The sequence below is a fragment of the Gorilla gorilla genome, chromosome 11 (genome assembly GCF_029281585.2).
Source record: "Gorilla gorilla gorilla isolate KB3781 chromosome 11, NHGRI_mGorGor1-v2.1_pri, whole genome shotgun sequence".
NCBI classification, from domain to species: domain Eukaryota; kingdom Metazoa; phylum Chordata; class Mammalia; order Primates; family Hominidae; genus Gorilla; species Gorilla gorilla.
In genome coordinates this window covers 90,624,621-90,644,107 of record NC_073235.2, presented here as the reverse complement: position 1 = coordinate 90,644,107, position 19,487 = coordinate 90,624,621, and the positions used below count along the sequence as shown (strand labels likewise).

The following is a 19,487-nucleotide window of genomic DNA, read 5'->3' as shown; positions in this document are numbered from 1 at the left end:
GTTATGCTCCAAAAAAATAACTTATTGTTATAGATCCCAGAGAGAGTCTTCAGCCACACAGAAAGATTTGTGGCTTTGTTCTCTAAACGGAGCATACAATATTGTTTTTATGGGCAGACTATGTTCTTTTAAGACAGGTAAGATAACCAAAGAAGGAAAATAAGCTTTTCAAATAATTAGCAATCCTTAGACAAAACTTGTTTTCCTTTCTTGGTTATGTTACCTATTTGTTCAGTAGACAGAGGCTCTTAGTGTATGAACTAAGAGTACACATTGTAAATAAACATTCTTTTTCTCTGTTAAAAAATGTGCACTTTAAAACTGCTTTAAAAACTTGCTTGTTTTTCGTTACAAAGATTATGAAACTACAAGGTCATATAAAAAAAGTCATGATTCAAAATTAGCTTATTGAGTGAAAAGAATGCATTTCATTAATACAACTAAGGAAGAATACAAACTGCTACAATCCAAAGAAGCACATTTTATAAAGCGAATTACATAAACAAATATTTTGGATAATGATACAAGACTTGGGGATACTAAATTCTTCACCTTCATTTTACAGAATTATTTTCTAAATAAACCAGATAAGTGACAGAATAAAGAAAAAACTTTCTATAATAAAGGTATTTCTGGAAAGCTTTTATTTCATTATATTCCAGCTTCTGTTTTTAATTATAATTATGTTGTTATCATTGGCTCAAATATCTTGCCTTTCCCTGTGAATCTATGAAATATATACCAATTTCTCACAGCTTAATTTTATTTTCTCTATGGGATTATCTGAAATCATTTCTGTTCTTAGTGGCTTCACATCTCCTAGAGGTTCTGCATCAATCAAGTTGTACTAAATTACGCCTTGTTTTGCTTAATATTTTTATTATTTATTTATTTATAGACAGGGTCCCTCTCTGTTGCTAGGCTGAGTGCAGTGGCAAAATCATGGCCTATTGCAACCTCAACCTCCCTGGTTCAAGCGATCCTCCCACCTCAGCCTCCTGAGTAGCTGGGACTAAAGGAGCATGCCACCATGCCTGGCTAATTTTTTGTATTTTTGTAGAGACGCAGCTTCACCATGTTGCCCAGGCTGGTCTCAATGTCCTGGGCTCAGGCAATCTGGCTGCTCTGGCCTCCCAAAGTGTTGGGAGTATAGGCATGAGCCACTGTGCCCAGCACCTGCTTAATATTTGTATAACTTAAACCTACCAACCTATTAACCTCTTTTAAAACTGTAAATGTGTTGTGGACAGAAACCTTTCCTTAGTCGTGTTGTGCTTCTTTAGTTAATTTTATAGGGAAATAATGATAATTTGGAAATTTGCCTCTAAAGATTTTTATAAGGATTGAATGTGATGATCTGTGTAAAGCATTTACCATAGTGACTCTCACCAAGAAAGACTAACAAATATTACTAGTGATAATGAAAACAATATAATGAAACAAACTTAAACTTTTAAAATTATATAATAATCATCTAAACTTTGGGGAATTGTTAATATGTAATTTTTATGATATATATGCATATAATAATGCAACTCTAAAAATTGGTAACACTCAAGTTGCATGTGCACTCATTAAATTATTTGGGGTTTACCATTGATTTTTTACTGAGCAATGCTATTTAACAATTATACATACAATAGCTCAAATAAAGTCAGCCTACATTTCTTCAGAAGTAGTGGGTAGGAATGACCCAGAATTATTCATTGTTGATACTTTCGTTTATATCATATTGCTGTCCTTGATTCAAACTTGAAAGCAGTTTAGGATACTATTTTCGCCCACAGTGGCAAATGCCTCTGATTTCTGCTAAGTGATTCTCTGATCAAATCAGTGTGAGTAGAGTCAGTTTAGCTGGGTTAATGGGATTTGGCTTCTCAGGATAAGTAGCTATTTCAGTGCCTATGCACATTTATCTTCTTTCACAGTGGCTAACAGGCCCCTAATAGAATGACAGATTTCCAGGGGTCACCCTATAAAAATATTTGGATTTCTTAACAAAAAAAAAAAATTTGGAACTTGAAGCTTCTGTTATATAGGTAAATTGATAGTAATTCATTAGTATAACATGCTTAATAAATTATAAGTGTTTAAAAACTTATGGAGAGCTTCCTTTAGGTGAATATTATTTAAAGCAATAGTATATAAATATGAGTTCTTAAAATATTAATAATCACGTAGGGAAGTTAGGCCCATTGAATCTATTTGTGAAGTAAAGTTTCAGTGACAGTGTTTAGGAAAATAAAATAAGTGAAATAAGATTTGGAATACAATAGTCTCCCCTTATCCATGGTTTATCTTTCCACAGTCCAAAAATATTACAGTAATTTGAGACATCATGTTTATACAACTTTTATTACCGTATATTATTATAATTGTTCTATTTTATTGTTAGTGATTGTTTTAATCTCTTACTGTGCCTAATTTATGAATTAAACTTTATCATAGATATGTAAGTAGAGACTTACCTCAGAGATATTGTGAGTTTGGTTCAAAAGCATCACGATAAAGCAAATAGAGTAATATAGTGAGTCACACCTTTTTTTGGTGAAGTAGTCTCCTTCTGGATGACTTTTAGGTAGTCTCTTTCTGTCTCTTTGTCTCAGACTTAAAAATACTTTTACTTTGCTTTTTGGCATGAATCGCTTAATCACTCTTCCCGTTACTCTGAACTTTTGCTTTTTTCCAACTCTGCCTCATTATTTTATTCATTAATTTCACCTTTACAGACTTCCTGCTATCTGTTAGCTTTGCTCCAAGCATTGGAATTCTAGAGATACAAGGCAGTCACTGGCTTCATGGAGATCTTCTTGTCTTAATTTCACTGTAATATTTAATTCAAGTCAATTAAGTAAAAATTTACTAGCATTTCCTATGTTTTAATCATCCTGAGGAAAAGAAAGATGGAGAACTGTCTCCGATCTTAAGAAATTCATAATCAGATTAGAGAGAGCAATATTTACAAACATAGGAAAGTGTATTAAATGTTGAGATAAATGTTTTTTTAACTTGTTATCGGAGTTTTGAGAAAAGATCTGATTTTATACCATTGAGAACAAGGTAGAGAAAGAGGAAGGCATATTACTACATTTGACATAAATGGTTCATTTCCTCCGATGTGTGCACATCCAAAAGAGACCCATTGCCTTGTTGTTGTTTTGCTGGTGTAATTTCCCCTGAGAAATTTAACTAAAGTTTTCATTTTTTATGTTTCTTTATAGTTGGAAGGCCTAGCCGTCCTAGATGAAAGGCAGTGGTGATATATGTTGAGGAGTGAAGGAAGTTGGAGAAATGGGCACCTGGGGAAGAAGCATTAAGTGTTGATTAATTTAGTCAAACAAATGTATTGAACACAAACTATGCCAAGCACTGTTCTAGGTTTTGCTCATACAGCAGTACACGAAGCAAACCAAAATCTACCCTAATGGAAGTTGTATTCCTAGTGAATAGGATACTTAAGAAATAAATATGCAAAAAGTATAGTATGTCAAATGATGAGGGCTATACAAATATATAAAAGATTTTAAAAATGTTTTTATATCTCACAGAAAAGAGAGGGGGATTTTTAGAGTTAGAGTAGACCTACTTTACATAGAATAGTTAAGAAAGTCCTCACTTACAGGGTGACGTTTGCACAGAAACTTGACCGTGGCAAGGGAGTGAGCTGTGAGAGTATCTGGAGGAAGAACATCACAATTGAGAAGTACAATGCCCCTGAGGTACAAGAGACAACAAGGAGGTATTCCAGGGTACAGTGATCAAGGAAAAGAGAATTTTAAAAATGAGATTTACAGAGATAGCAGAGAGTCAAATCTTGTAATAACAGAAATGACTGTGGGCTGTTCAAAGAGTAGGGAGAGAGAATAACTATGGTTAATAGGGAATGAGTCATTAACTCGTGGTCAACATACCGAAGATCCACATGCAAGTTTAGGTAGCAGACCAGGAATTCACCCTTTCCAAGGACAGGGATTCAGTCTAGGGAATGTTTAATCTGATTTTCCTATTTTTAGAAAGTAAAATGGGCAGAAAGGACTTGAATTTGGAGTCGAGAAGTTTGTTTCTTGTTTCTGCTCTGCCCCTAACTAGCTATCTAAGGCTAATAAATTTTAAATCTCTGGGTTTCCTTTTTGTTTCTCCTTTGAAATGAAGAGATGTTTTCTATATGTTATGTAAGCTTTAAATATTCAATTCAAGGCTAAGTGGTGAGTCCAACCTAGTGCTACAAATACTTACTATTTTTAGAGGGCCCAGAAAGCCAGGTTTATTCTTATTTTTTAAACTTTTGGGGAATCCTATAAAATAACAGTTTTTTCTGTTCATTTCTTTGTTTCTGAGAGAAGGCCTATTCCTCTGGCTAGTTTTCCAGCTTGACTTCTGAGCTCAAAAAGGTAGAAGACAGAACAGTGAATCTGGAGGCATTCTCTGAGATCTTTGCACACAACAGTTCATCATCCTCTGTAAAGGGCATATGCACATAATTTCTGCGGGCAAAAGCTTAACTTTTTAAATAGAAAACAAATAAATAGTTACTTAATTTCTCCATTTTAACATATTAAAATAGTTTATGATCTACATTTCAGAATATTTTATTTTTTTAGATAAGATCTTGCTATGTTGCCCAGGCTTGAGTGCAGTGGCTCTTCATAGGCACAATCATAGCTCACTGCAGCCTGAACTCCTGCACTCAAGTGATCCTCCCACCTCTGCCTCCCAAGTAGCTGGCCTACAGGAGTGTGTTGCCACTCTTGACTACATTTCAGAAATTTAGAAACCATGTTCACATATGAGTTAATGTATAAGTTGGTCTGGGTTTTCAATGTTAAGTTCAAGAAGGACTTTTTTCTTTCTTATTTTCAGCTACAATTTTATGCATAATTTATCACTGAATAATCTAAGTCCTGAAGTAAAAATATTATATTATATAGATGACTCATAAGAAGATACTGCTCTAATTTTACTTAGTTATCCTTTTTGACCTATGAAAACTGGATTATTCTCAAGGCCTTATTGATGCCATTGTGGTCATAGGTTCCAGTGCCTGAGATTCAACCAATGAGTTAAATACCTAAGCTACAATGACATCCTTTTAAAGGTGCCACAATGTAAGGCAGAAAATACAATATCAATTACTTATTGAAACTCACCATCTTGATAGCAAAAGAATCCCAGAGCATACCTCTTGCTGCCCCTGAGGGTGAAGGACAGCATTGAGGAAGCATCTAGAAGGGTGAAGAGTGAACATACTGACTATAACTTCAGCACCTCATTGAAGAGTCAGTGTTGGTAGGTTGGTTTTTCCACCAGATAACACTAGAGTTATTCTTTCCTTCCCCTTTAAAAATTTCTATGCCACTGTGAAAGGAAAATATCTTGGGCCCCCAAAATCACTAAGGAAGACTCAAGCTGGAAACTGCTTAGGGCAAACCTGCTTCCCATTGTGTTCAAAGTTATCCGTCTGCTCGCTGAGACAGATCATATTTGATTGCCTCCATTGGAAAGGCTAATCAGAAACTCAAAAGAATGCAATCATTATATCTCACCTATCTAAGTGACCTAGAAGCTCCCTCCTTGGAATCTTCAAGTCTTCCTGCCTTTGCTTCAAGTTGTCCTGCCTTTCCGGACCAAACCAATGTACTGCTTATATATATTGATTGATGTCTCATGTCTCCCTAAAATGCATAAAACCAATCTGTGCCCCAACCACCTTGGGCAAATCTTGTTAGGACTTCCTAAGGCTGTGTCACAGGCAAGTCCTCAACCTCGACAAAATAAACTTTCTAAATTAACTGAGACCTGTCTCAGATTTTCTGGGTTCACATCACTATCTAGAAACCCTTATTTACATAATACAGCTTCTTGAAACTAAAAAATTAATATATACATTAGCTTTTGCTAATAAGAAATAAGTGAATGGAAAATAAAGGGAATATGTGGATGATATGATTAGCCTTTGTGTCCCTACTCAAATTTCATCTTGAATTGTAATCCCCATAATCCCCACGTGTCAAGGGAGAGACCAGGTAGGAGTAATTGAATCATGGGGGTGGTTTCCCCCATGCTGTTCTCCTGATAGTGAATGAGTTCTCATGAGATGTGATGGTTTTATAAGGGGCTCTTCCCGCTTTGCTCGGCTCTTCTCCTTCTTGCCGCCTTGTGAAGAAGATGCCTTGCTTCCTCTTCACCTTCCAAAATGATTTTAAGTTTCCTGAGGTCTCCCCAGCCATGCTGAACTATGAGTCAGTTAAACCTATTTCCTTTATAAATTACCCAGTCTTGGGCAGTTCTTCATAGCAGTGTGAAAACAAACTAATATAGTGGATGAAAATATGAGATACAAATTGGCAATATTTGTTGATTGATTAAAAATGAAAGATCCAGGGAAGAGGGAAATTAGCAATGATGCCAGATATAAGTGGCTTAGAAGGTGTAGGTGACAATAAACTGAAAATTGAGGAAAAATCTACTTAGGGAATAAGAGAATATTACAGCAATGCTCTAATTCAAGGAAGAACAAAGCAATGCTAAGTTAAACTTAAAATAATTTTTTTTAAGAATTAAGAGTTATTCAAATAAATGTTTAGTGGTCAATCTTTTTATGTCTTTAATGAATTATTTGATTTTTTTTTTGTAGTGAGACTTAGCTGTATCAGTTTTCATAGTTAGCATTAATGTAATTGCTTCTAAACTGGGTGAAGCATGCATGAGCACTTTGGTCTGATTTGGGTAACTATAGCCTAGGAACAAAAGGTGAAGCCTTGGTAAGAAAAAAGCTAATAAGAAGGCAAGAAGCAGAACACAGGGAATAAAAAATATTGTCTTCAGTTTGAATGCAACATTGCATCATTTGTAGCTTATTTTGTACTCTGTTCTGCCTGTTGAACAGTTACCAAATTTATTCTGTCTTTGTTCCCTTGGTAATCTAAGGGATTGTGTCATTTGACATTGCTCCAGTAACAGTGATTTCTGGAAGTGGGTATATCATTTGTAAAGAATCTGGAAGCTATGCAATGGAAGATATTACAAAAGGTATGTTCTCCTGAGGTGTTGAAGCCAGAGCAACTCCCACACCTACTTTACGTGAATCTCATTCCTTTTTACCTGAATTATATCACCTCGAAAGAAAAAGAAATAGCTTATGAATGAATTGCTGCAGAGACTGTTGTGAAAAAAACTCCCACGGGAATGGATGTGCTTTCTTTCTGGAAGCGTGGTTCCTGACCTAAACTCTTCTTACTAGACTGCTATGAAAGTGTAACATAAGTGTCTGAATGTCAGTTAAAACTAAGAAATCTTGCTACTGAGCATTGCAGAACCAAAGTAGGAAAATATATTTTTTCTATGCTTCTCCTACTGCTCCTTCAATAAGCAACATTTTCTTTTTAGTTTTAAAGCTGCTATTGTTTGTATCATTTGATCCTTTAAAGGGGTTAACATGTCAAATTAGTCAGAGGAAACTAATTCTTTCTCTGTATTTGTTACCAGATTGGGTATAACGAAAATGCATTAGCATCTAAAAGTTGTCAAAATCATAAAAAAAAAAGATCTAGCAATTAAATTATTTGACGTTAGTGCATAAGTTTCAATTAATCACATTTTTCACTTTCTGACATGCTAACATAAAAGATCATGAAAAGCCATTATTTTATTTTATTTTATTTGTTTTTTAATCCTTATTCCCTCTCTAATTCCAAGCCTAACCATAATACCTCTGTAATGTCTTAAACATACATGTATGCATGTATGTGTGCATGTGCATATGTGGAAAGAGAGAAAGAGAAAGATATATATCTTATATACTTTATATATATGTAAGTTTTGGATCAGGTGGCTTATTTTTTAACAATGTGATCCAAGGTTGGGGGCGGTAGCTCACGCCTGTAATCCCAGCACTTTGGGAGGCCGAGGCGGGTGGATCACAAGGTCAGGAGATTGAGACCAGCCTGGTCAACATGGTGAGACCCCGTCTCTACTAAAAATACACACACACACAAAATTAGCCAGGCGTGGTGGTGTGCACCTGTAATCCCAGCTACTCAGGAGGTTGAGGCAGGAGAATTGCTTGAACCCAGGAGGTGGAGGTTGCAGTGAGGTTAGATTGTGCCACTGCACTCCAGCCTGCAACAGAGTGAGATTCTGTCTCAAAAAAAAAAAAAACAAATCAAAATTTATAAGATTTAACTAAAGCAGTGCTTAGAAGAAAACTTATAGCTGTAAACATCTATATTTAAAAAGAAGAAAAAACTCAAATCAGTAACTCAAACTTCCACTTTAAAACACCGAGAAAAGGAGCAAATTAAACCTAAAGGAAGCAGAAGAAAATAATAAAGATTAGAGCAGAAATAAATGACATAGAGTACAGAAAAACAATAAAAGGAAATAAAATCAAAAGTTGGTTATTTGAAAATATAACACAATTGACAGACCTTTATCTAGATACCAAGAAACAAACAAAAAACTCAAATTACTAAACTCAAGAATTGTAGAAGTTTAAGAACATTGTAGGATACAAGATCCATACACAGAAATCAATTGTATTTGTATACACTAGCAATGAACAATCTAAAAAAAACTTACATAAATAATTCCATTTATAGCATCATCAAGAAATAAAATATTTATGAATATATCTTTTTAAAAAAGTTCAATAGACCAGGCACAGTGGCTCATGCAGGTAATCCCAGCACTTTGGGAGTCCAACATGGAAGGATCACTTGAGCCCAGGAATTTGAGACCAGCCTGGGTAGCATGATGAGACCCCGTCTCTATAAAAAAAATTTTTTTAAATTAGCCCAGCATTATGGAGAGCACCTGTAGTCCCAGCAACTTGAGAAGCTAAGACAGAAGAATTAGTTGAGCCCAGGAAATGGAGACCATAGTGAGCCATGATCATGCCACTGCACTCCAGCCTGGGTGAAAGGGTGAGATCCTGTCCCAATAAATAAATAAATAAATAAATAAATAAATAAATAAATAAATAAGAAGTGCAAGACTTTTATACTGAAAACTATAAAATATAACTTAAAAATTAAAAACAAATAAATGAATGGAAGACAATATTGTTTAAGACATCAATACTCTCTAAACTGATATATAGTTCAGTGCCATCCATATTTAATCTGTATCTATATCCAAGCTGTTTTTTTCCAGATATTGACAAACTGACCTTAAAATTCAAATAAAAATATGCAAGAGACTCTTTTTTTTTTTTTTTTTTTTTTGAGTTGGAGTCTCACTCTATCACCCAGGCTGGAGTGCAGTGGTGCAATCTCAGCTCACTGCAACCTCCGTCTCCTAGGTTCAGGCAATTCTCCTGCCTCAGCCTCCCGAGCAGCTGGGATTACAGGCACCCACCACCACACCTAGCTAATTTTTGCATTTTTTAGTAGAGACAGGGTATCACCATGTTGGCCAGGCTGGACTTGAACTCCTGACCTCAGGTGATCTGCTTGCCTCGGCCTCCTAAAGTGCTGGGATTTCAGGAGTGACCCACAGTATCTGGCTGCAAGAAACTCTTAATAGACAAAGCAACTTTGAGAAAGGAGAACAAAATTAGAAGATTCCCACACCTAATTTCAAATCTTCCTACAAAGTGACAGTAATTAAGACAATGTAGTAATGGCATAAAAATAAGCATATAGATCAGTGCAATAAAATTTTAAATCAAGAAAGCAACCCTCACATTTGTGATTATTTCATTTTCATTCAATGAGAGAAAATAGCCTTTTCAGTAAATGGTGTTGGAAATCAATAAATTGATGAATGGATGGCTGAACAATATGTATCATAGCCATACAATGGAATGCTATTCAGCAATAAAAAAGAATGAAGTACCAATATATAGCATGAATGAACCTTGAAAACACAATATAGAGTCAAAGAATCAATAACAAAATGCCACATATTATATGACTCCATCTACATGAAATATATAGAATAGGCAAATTCATAGAGACAGGACTCAGATTGCTGCCAGGGCCTAGGGTGAATATATTTGTTAGAGTGAGCTGACCTTAAGCAACTGTAGGCCCTATTTAGGTAGTTTTTCTAAGTGGTAGGTCTTGAATTCCACAAGATATGCTGTCAGGATGGGATGATGAATAAAGTAAGGGAGAGCAAGGATAAACTGCAACCCACGACATAAGCTGGATCCATGAAGATGGTCTGAAGCCTGTGTCAGCTCTTCTTGCCCTTGACTTAGGTTGTATGGATAATCTGCAGGGGAAGCTCATGCCTTTTGTCATGGAGCTAAAAACACACATCATTCCTAATACATGCAGAAGCAGGAGGATAGAGGGGAAGGTGAATCAGTTGCACGGCTGCCCCACAACAATGAGGTGAGTCAGCAGGTAAGCTATATTAAGCATAAACTGTACAATGGAAGCCCTTTCAGTTCCACCCACCAAATCTTAAACAAGAATTTCTCTTGTGGCCCAACCTTAGTGGAAAAACACAGGGAAGCAAATTTTGGGAAACAGTTCAGCCTAACCAAGTTGAAACATGATATAACCACCAAAGACACCTTTTAAAAAGAAGGGAAAGGGGAATAGAGTGGGAAGATGTTAAAACAGTCTACCAAACCATAATAATAATACCACCAATAAAAGTCATGTAACATTAACAATAGTCCTGAGACTATAATATAACAATATATCATGATGGAATATAATAAAGAACTCAGAACAGAAGCATACATATTTAGGAACTTGGTGTATGATATACATGACATCACAAACAAGCAGTAGAAAGATGGATTATTTATGTGGTGTTGGGGAAACCACTTTGGTATATAAAGAAATGAGAAATTGAAACTAAGTCCTAGAAAATTCCAAATGAATAACTATATATGAAAGGTAAATGTGCAAGACTATCATTTTTACTTTGGTGTGTAAGCTTTGTATATTATCTACCAATTCAAATTTACTCATTGTATGAATTGTCTTGTACATCTGTGGTTATTTTCTTCAAGACGAGTCATAGTTTTCAAATAAATCATGACTGTGTTAGTATAACAAATTCCTTATGAGAAATCATGAATTATCATTAGTGTATTAGTCTGTTCTCACTCTGAGAAAAAGACATACCAGAGACTGGGTAATTTATAAAGAAAAGGAGGTTTAATGGAATCACAGTTTCACGTGGCTGGGGAGGCCTCACAATCATGGCAGAAGGCAAAGAAGGAGCAAAGCCATGTCTTACATCATGGCAGGTAAGAGAGAGCTTGTGCAGGGGAACTCCCCTTTATAAAATCATCAGATCTCATGAGACTTATTCACTATCATGAGAACAGCACAAGAAAGACCCACTCCTGTGATTCAATTATCTACTACCGGGTCCATTCCATGACACATGGGAATTATGGGAGCTACAATTTAAGATGAGATTTGGGTGGGGACCCAGCCAAATCATATCAATTAGCATTTAATTTTGTATTGCAAATCTAGAGACAGATTTACCCCTTTGTTACCATTTTTTGTCATGTATAATTTTAAGAAGACTAATGTGCATGTTATTGGTTGAATTATGCTCTCCCTGCAAAAAAATATATATATAATGAAGTCCTATCCCAAGTAGTTCATAATATTTGGAAGCAGAGTCTTTACAAAGACTCCGCAGAGCTAATCAAGTTAAAATGAAGTCATTAGAATAAGCCCTAATTCAATATGACTAATGTCTTTATAGAAAGCAGAAATCTGGATACAGAGACAGATACACACAGGGAAGACTCTTTGAAGGCAGGAAGAACATGATGTGACGATAAGATTGAGGGAATGCATCTACAAGCCAAGAAGCACAAAAAATTACCAGCAAACCCCCAGCAGCCCCAAGGAGGCAAGGAAAGATTCTCTACAGGTTTCAGAGTGGGAATGGCTTTGTCTACCCCTTGATTTTTGACTTTTAGTCTCCAGGACTGTGAGATAATGAAGTTCCATTGTTTTAAACCACCCAATGTATGAGACTTTGTCAGCCCTATGAAACTAAAATAGTACCTTATAAAATTTATTATATTAATGCATATACTACAAATTTATAAATATACTATATTTAGGTCTTCAATACATGTACATATTAATATTATTTTTAAAATGATATCAGAATAATTTGAAATAAACGTAAAGGCCAACAGTTTTGTTCTGATATTCTCTGAGCTGTTACTGAAGGAAGTTAAAAGAAACTTACTCTTCTTGTCAAACTCAGCATTATAATTATTCTTTTAACATGTGATCCTCATAAAAGGGTTAACTGTAAATATATTGACTAAAATATATGTAATAATACTTTGGATATTATAAATATGTAATGTTTGGAGATTTTATATGTAATGTTTGGGGATCTTTAACAAGGAATTATACCCCCAAAACCTCCAAGTATAATATTTTTCAATAAAAAATAGAATAATTTTGTCATCATGTTTCCAAGATTCTCAGAGTGATTTGGAAATTATTACATTATTCTCATAACACCTAAAACATGTACTAAGTTTCCTTATATGAAATTAATGTTCAAAATAGGTATAAAATAATGGAAGTTACAATATATTACCCATTTAATAGTACTTCATTAGTAATAAGTTCAAGTTACTACATTCCAAAATGCCTTATAATTCTTTAACCTTTGAAGTTAGAAATATACATTTGGATTAAATATATACATCAGAAATAATTACAGTGATATAATCAATTCATCACATAGTACTTCGTAGTTTAAAAGTGATCTTGCATGCCCTCTGTAATTTCTGGCTTATAATACCCTATAGATGTAAAACAAGCATAAATAAAACAATGAGGGTACTAAACTTTGCTCTGAGTATCATAGTTTCTTAGGGGAAAGGCTAAACACAAAGGATTTTCATCTCGTTTTTTGCAAATATGTTCATGTTTAAAAGTGTCTAATTTTAAGAATCTCTATGCACCAATATAGCAGTACTGGCAATATGAACAATTCTATTAATTGGGAGTAGCTTTACATAAAAAAGGGAAGTCTTTTTCTGATCCCTGATTTCCTTTCACAACATATCTACTCCTACTTTATCTATACTCCTAACCAATGTCCAGTAGTCTTCCAAAAGTATGAAAGTCCAAAGTGTGGGCTTCCTACAGATGAGATGCTGACCTGAAGAAATCCTGTTTAATAGTGTAGTTTTATTTATTATGGCATCCAGATAGGAAAAATATGCTTAGGCACTGAGGTATTCTATGAACTGTTTAAGTTATAACAAGTAGGCTTCTACCTATATAACCAGTACTGGATGATGGGTCAAAGGAGAAAATACTAGCATAATCATGAACATGGAAACTTTCCCATTTTTATTTATTCAACCACAGCTCGAGACCCTAAATGGAAAACTCACAATACAGCGCATAAGGGCAATGGAGCTCTGAAGATGGTACGTTGCTGCTTGGTGACCATTGGGACAGTAGAAACTAAGGATATTTAAACCTTTAGGATAAGTTGTGATACTTGGGCTTTTTCTTCTCTACCTCAGTGATCAAGCTACATAAAAGAGCCCAGGGTTCCCTGGGGCCAACATGGTGAGACTATGTTAATGAATCTTGATCCATGTGCCCTGGGGTTTGGAAAAGATACAGAAATTGATGACCACATGTTACCTGGAAATCCTAATGACACAATACTCCCTAGAAGTGCCTTTTAGTGTGAGGCAAAGAAACAGGGTTATTGCAGAAATGACCACGACCCTTAAAATGTGGTGGCCCAAAGATGCTGAGTTTCCCTGTGGGTCATGAGGACCCTATAGAAGGTAACAGGTTTGAATCATTCTGAAAGGACTGCCTTGAGAGCGTGACACTTCTTCACAAAAAGACGGAGGAAAAAGTAGTACGATCCAGAGTTTTCATCACTAATTCAGGGAATAGTGTTATGGAGGGGTGGTGGTTGGGGGTGTTAGGACAGGATATAGGAATTAAAGAGAGTGTGGTAGATTAAATTATTATCCAGAAATATTCACTCTCTCTTGTCCTCACGTTCAAGGAAGGCATATGTTCTCCATTGATGTTGAGCTTACCCTTGTGATTTGCTTTGACCTTTGAAATGACAGTAGATGTGCTACAACATAGATTTTAAATATGCTTGTACACTCACTTTAACCCGTCCTCCCTTATGCCTTTGCCGTTATCAAGAGAAGAATGTGACTCAGAAAGCCCACTCATCCCAGAGACAGGATGAGGATGAAAGAGAGGTGGAGCTGAGCCACTCCTAGGTAAACCAATCTAGATTAGTCAACTATACCAGTCAAACCACAGACTTCTAAGAGATCATAATTGGTTGTTGTTTTAAACCATCGAGTTTTAGGCTGTCCTATAATACAACAATAACTAATTGACACAAGGAGATGCTTCAAAGATCCTAAGAAAGTGTACTGCAAGAGAAAAAGCCAGATATGATGTTAACTAATAGTAAACTGGACTAGAGTTTTTAATACCTGACAAAGTACAGTTGCAATACCCACAGGTGACTAGATAGCTGCTGTAGGTTCTCTCCAGGATATTGATCAAAGATAGGAAAGGTAAAATCATCAGAGATGGTTTCTAGTGGGATATTTTAGGTATATGTAAGTATGTATACAAATTAAAAGTTATATTTTATTTCCTTTCAGGAATAATTGCTTTAAAAAGGTGAAATGAGAGAGCGAAAGTAGAATATACTCACCCCAAAGTAAGTCATCCTTCCACAAAATCATCCATTAGGTTAATTTATTCCTTTAGCATTGGTAGGGTAGTTTTGATAATGTATGGCCACATTATAGCCCTCATCTACTAGACAATAAAGTTACATATTAATTCTAGATAAGTAGTTTGATTGGATCCACGGTGTCTTTACCCATGAAGCAAAGGTTTTTGCATATTATTAAATTAAAATAATTTTAGTAACCCACTAATCCAATTGATTTTTCATTATTTTGGGGTAATTTTAGACTTCATGTTCATATCTTTAAATATGAAAATCATGAAAATGGTAATTACATAAGTATAGAATTTATCACAGCTATAGTAATAATTAGAATATGAAATAAAATACACTGGTATAAACTCAGTTTGTCTTTGCAATGTTGATGTTAATTTGTTTAATTTACTAGGTTTAATTTACTATCACCTCAGGAGAGATGTCCCTTACTTCCTTGAGAGTGGAGCTCTTTAATCCTATTTGTAGTGCACCAGAGGTGATCTGATCTTGCCTCTAGTCCATCACAGATGGAGAATCCCCAGGAATCAAAAAGTAGATATAATTTTCTTTCCCTGCTGACTGCTGCTATATCTACCTGGGGGGGAAACAAAACCAACCAACCGACAATAAACTGCTATATGGGGTTTACTTTGTCCTTTTATTGAAGGGTGCTTTACATGTCCTAAAGCAGCTCAGAATAGAACTTGGACCTGTCTCTTTGTCTAACCTCTTATGGAAGGGGCTGTGAGAGGCGAAGTCACATAGGAAAAATTAATCTCCTTGGATATCTGTATACTCAAGGATAAATACATTCCTTGGGGGAAAAGTAACCTAAAATAAAAGAGTAAAGAAGTACAATTGATTTAAAAACACGGCATCTGTATTGGAAAAAGACATATTGCTTCTTCTGTAAAGCTGTTGGCTCTCATTAGATTATCCTGTGCCCCACATCTCTGAACTTATGTTTAAACTCCAGAAAGGGAAAGCTGCAATGAAAGCAAAAGAAAAGCTTCAGTGGCAGTTACTTTAAATTTTACATGAGACAATGAAAGCACTACTTGTGGCTTTTATAAATGAGAGCAATTTTTGTAGTACAGGTGCAGCACATAGTGTCTATTCAGACCAGTTTACTTTTAGAATAGAAAACAGGCACTGGATCTTGGCACTTTTAGCATGAGTGGTGCTGCCTTTGGTGCAGGTCTTGATGATTTGGCAGTAGGTACCACATAGAAATAGAGCAGGAATGTGAAAAACCACAGACACAGAAGGTGATAACTCTGATAAATACTTGGTGAGTAGGTAGGAGACACTGTCCTAAAGATTAAAAAAAAAATACTATGAGGGTGGAATTTGGGGGAGCTGGCATTCCTGCAGAAATGAGAAAATCAAAGCAAGAGAAATCATCTTTGTTTGTTTAAAAATGTTATCGTGATTCTATTATTATGCCCAGGTTGGTGTCATCTGATTAAACACAGTGAAGCTACTGACTTGATATAATTACATATAGAAAATTTGGAAAATAAAAAGAAATAGAAGTAAAGCCACAAAAAGCTGTCTGCTATTACATAGTTAGAATCTTTGGACATTTAATGGGGAAAATAGATTTGGATCAAGGGAAACATCAGAACCATGTAGTTGCTACTATACCATATTTTTAAAGGTGATCTGTGAGATCATTTCTGATTTAAAAGTTTTTTGCACATTGCTCTCTTTCTGATGTGAACTACATTAAGAAATGAAAATTTGACAGATGTACATAATAAAATGACTGCAAAAGAATAAATAAGGTTACACAATGAAAATTTCTGATATAATTAATACTAAGATAAATACAAAGAGCAATTTAATAATCATATTTAGATATTTTAATATAGGCAAGAAAGAGAATAGGTTATTCTTTGTTTCCAATATGTGCCAAAAAATGATATAGCTGAAATTCCTATCCATGTCTTCCTGCCTCTAAATCTATTGCTTTTGCCACTCCACAGGTTGCCTCAGAGTTGCTGAGGTCACTCTTATTCTCTCATGTTTGCTCAGACCTCCACTTCAAGAACAGGTGATTTGCTTCACTTCAAACAATTTTTTTTGCTTTATTATTTCTGAAAGTTTCAGAATGAATAAATTGAATTTTTAAGAATGACCAAATGCACAAGGTGATCTTGCTTTTCATAACTTAACAGATTCTTATATGACATAAATAATATCAACTTATTTATATGCATTACAATTTTTAAATTTATACATTGTGATTCGTTAAAGATTATTGCAACCTATAGAATGATGTTGACTCAAAAGACTAAATAAGAAAGATTAGCAAAAAAATTTGAAAGGGAAAACACACATTTTTGTTCCTTTATTCATAAAATGCACTCTGTGTCACAAATGCTGTAGTATAAGAATGGTGTTTAAACCAATCACTTATGGGAAAATATGAAGGGTAGATGATGCACATAAGTAATAAGAAAGACACAGAGAAAAAAATAGCAGTATCTTTTTCAAATATTTATTATTAGTGTCTGGCGACATGCTTGGGGAAAACTCTAATAGAACGTATTTGCAAATTTAGAAATATTAAATCGATTATAAAGCCAGATCTACACAGATACAATTATTTCTATCCTTAGGGATAAATGAATCTTTGCTTAATGGTTTCATAAAAAATCATTTTGTTCAACTTCAAGTCTTGTATAAACAGATATTCGCAAGTAGAGATAATAATGGGAGCTTTTTAATATACTTTTATGTACTTAAAAAACGAAATGCATATTTCTGAAGTAAGCCCTCAGTGCTTTAGCAATAGAGTATTGTATAAATGAAAATCTACTTTAAATGAAAGCCTAGCAGAAATATATTAGCTCAAGGGAGTATATAAAATGTTCATGCTACCTGTTGAATATAAATTTTATAATGGAAAATTAATTTTATTGCTCAGTCATTTAAATGATTATATTGTTTATGATAATGGCAAATTATTATAAAATTGTAGCATTTAGGATAATACATATCAATAAAATGTGACATTTATCTTGTATGTTAACATACACATATAGTACAATAACAATTTTTAACAGACATATCCAAACTTATCCATGCGTGCGTTTTCATTAGTCATTGTATTTTCTTCACAGTCGACAAAACTTATATGGGAAACTCTTTGTCTTACCTTCTAAGTTTTATTTTATTTTATTTTTTCTAAATTTTAATAAATACAAGATTAAGAACAAAAAATGGATCAATGATTCAAAACACAGTTTTGTCCTCATCCAAAAAAGAATTCTCAATACCTTTGGGCTGAGAATAAGATATTGCAGATGATTGGAATAAGTTTATGGTTTCCAGGGTGGTTAATTTACAGGTAACCTTGTAGTTTCCCTCTGCCTGACTAAACTTTAGGCAGCCTTCCTTCTGACTCTAGGTCCTACCTCCCTTTCCTTAGAGCATTTTATTTAGAAAATCTGTAATTGTAAATTATTTCTCTGCCCTTTTGAGAAGCAAATGCTTTTAAAAGCCTCTGGTCAGTTTTACAACTCATAAATTTCTGAAGGATCTGTTTGCCATGTCTTTAAAATGTAAACATTAAAAGAGATAGCACCCCATCTCCTACTTTCTATGGGAGGGTAGTGGCCCAACTTGGGTAGGTGACTGCCTTGCTCAAAGTTATAAAATTACTTCTTTTTATGAAAATATGAGAAAGTTTACTTTTCTTTTGGGTAAGATCAGTTGGCAACACAAATTGCCTATGATCTTCATCCCTGGCTTTTCAAAAACTCTCCTGCCCTCTGTTTCAATGCAGTTGAGTTCATACGATAGGTACCCTTTATCCCTAGTTTGACTTTCCGTAGTTTCAGTTACCCATGCACAGTCAACTGCAGTTCAAAAATATTAAATGAAAATTCCAGAAATAAAGAATTTGTAAGTTTTAAATTACATAGTGTTCTGGGTAGTATGATAAAACTTGTGTTGAGAGACAAGACTAGCTGGGTTTCCCAGGCCGACTAAGAATTCCTAAGCCTAGCTGGGGAAGGCGACCACACCCACCTTTAAACACAACACAGGGCTTGTGGCAGGTAATAAAGAGGGCTCACTAAAACACCAATTAAGTTAAAAACAGGAGCTAAAGAAACAGTCAAATCATCTATCATCTGAGAGCACAGGGGGAGGAACCATGATTGGGATATAAATCCCAGGCATTCGAGCCCAGAGGGGGCAACCCCCTTTGGGTCCCCTCCCATTGTATGGGAGCTCTGTTTTCACTCTATTAAATCTTGCAACTGCACACTCTTCTGGTCCGTGTTTGTTCCGGCTCAAGCTGAGCTTTCACTTGCTGTCCACCACTGCTGATTGCCGTCGTCCCAGACCACCATTAACTTCCATGCCTCCGGATCTGGCAGGGGGTCCACTGCATTTCTGATGCAGCGAGGTGCCCATTGCCGCTCCGGTTTGGGCTAGAGGCTCGCCATTGTTCCTGCGTGGCTAAGTGCCTGAGTTCATCCTAATCAAGCTGAACACTAGTCGCTGGGTTCCTGGGTTCTCTTCCCTGACCCACAGCTTCTAACAGAGCTATAACACTCACCACATGGCCCAAGGTTCCATTCCTTGGAATTTATGAGGCCAAGAACCCCAGGTTAGAGAAGAAAAGGCTTGCTGCCATCTTGGGAGCAGCCACGGCCATCTTGGGAGCAGCCCACCACCATCTTGGGAGCTCTAAGAACAAAGACCCACCTGTAACAGTGTCACTCAGCTTCATCCCACCCACCATGTGAATCACTCCTTTGTCCAGTATATGCACCTTGTATGTGCTACTC

The 19,487-nt window shown here is 35.4% G+C and overlaps 1 pseudogene; it reads right to left on the bottom strand.

Annotated features, from left to right (window-relative positions):
- LOC101152102 (protein ARK2N-like) overlaps positions 1–19,110 on the bottom strand; it is a 43,829-nt pseudogene extending 24,719 nt beyond the window's left edge.
- Positions 19,111–19,487: the final 377 nt, after the last annotated feature.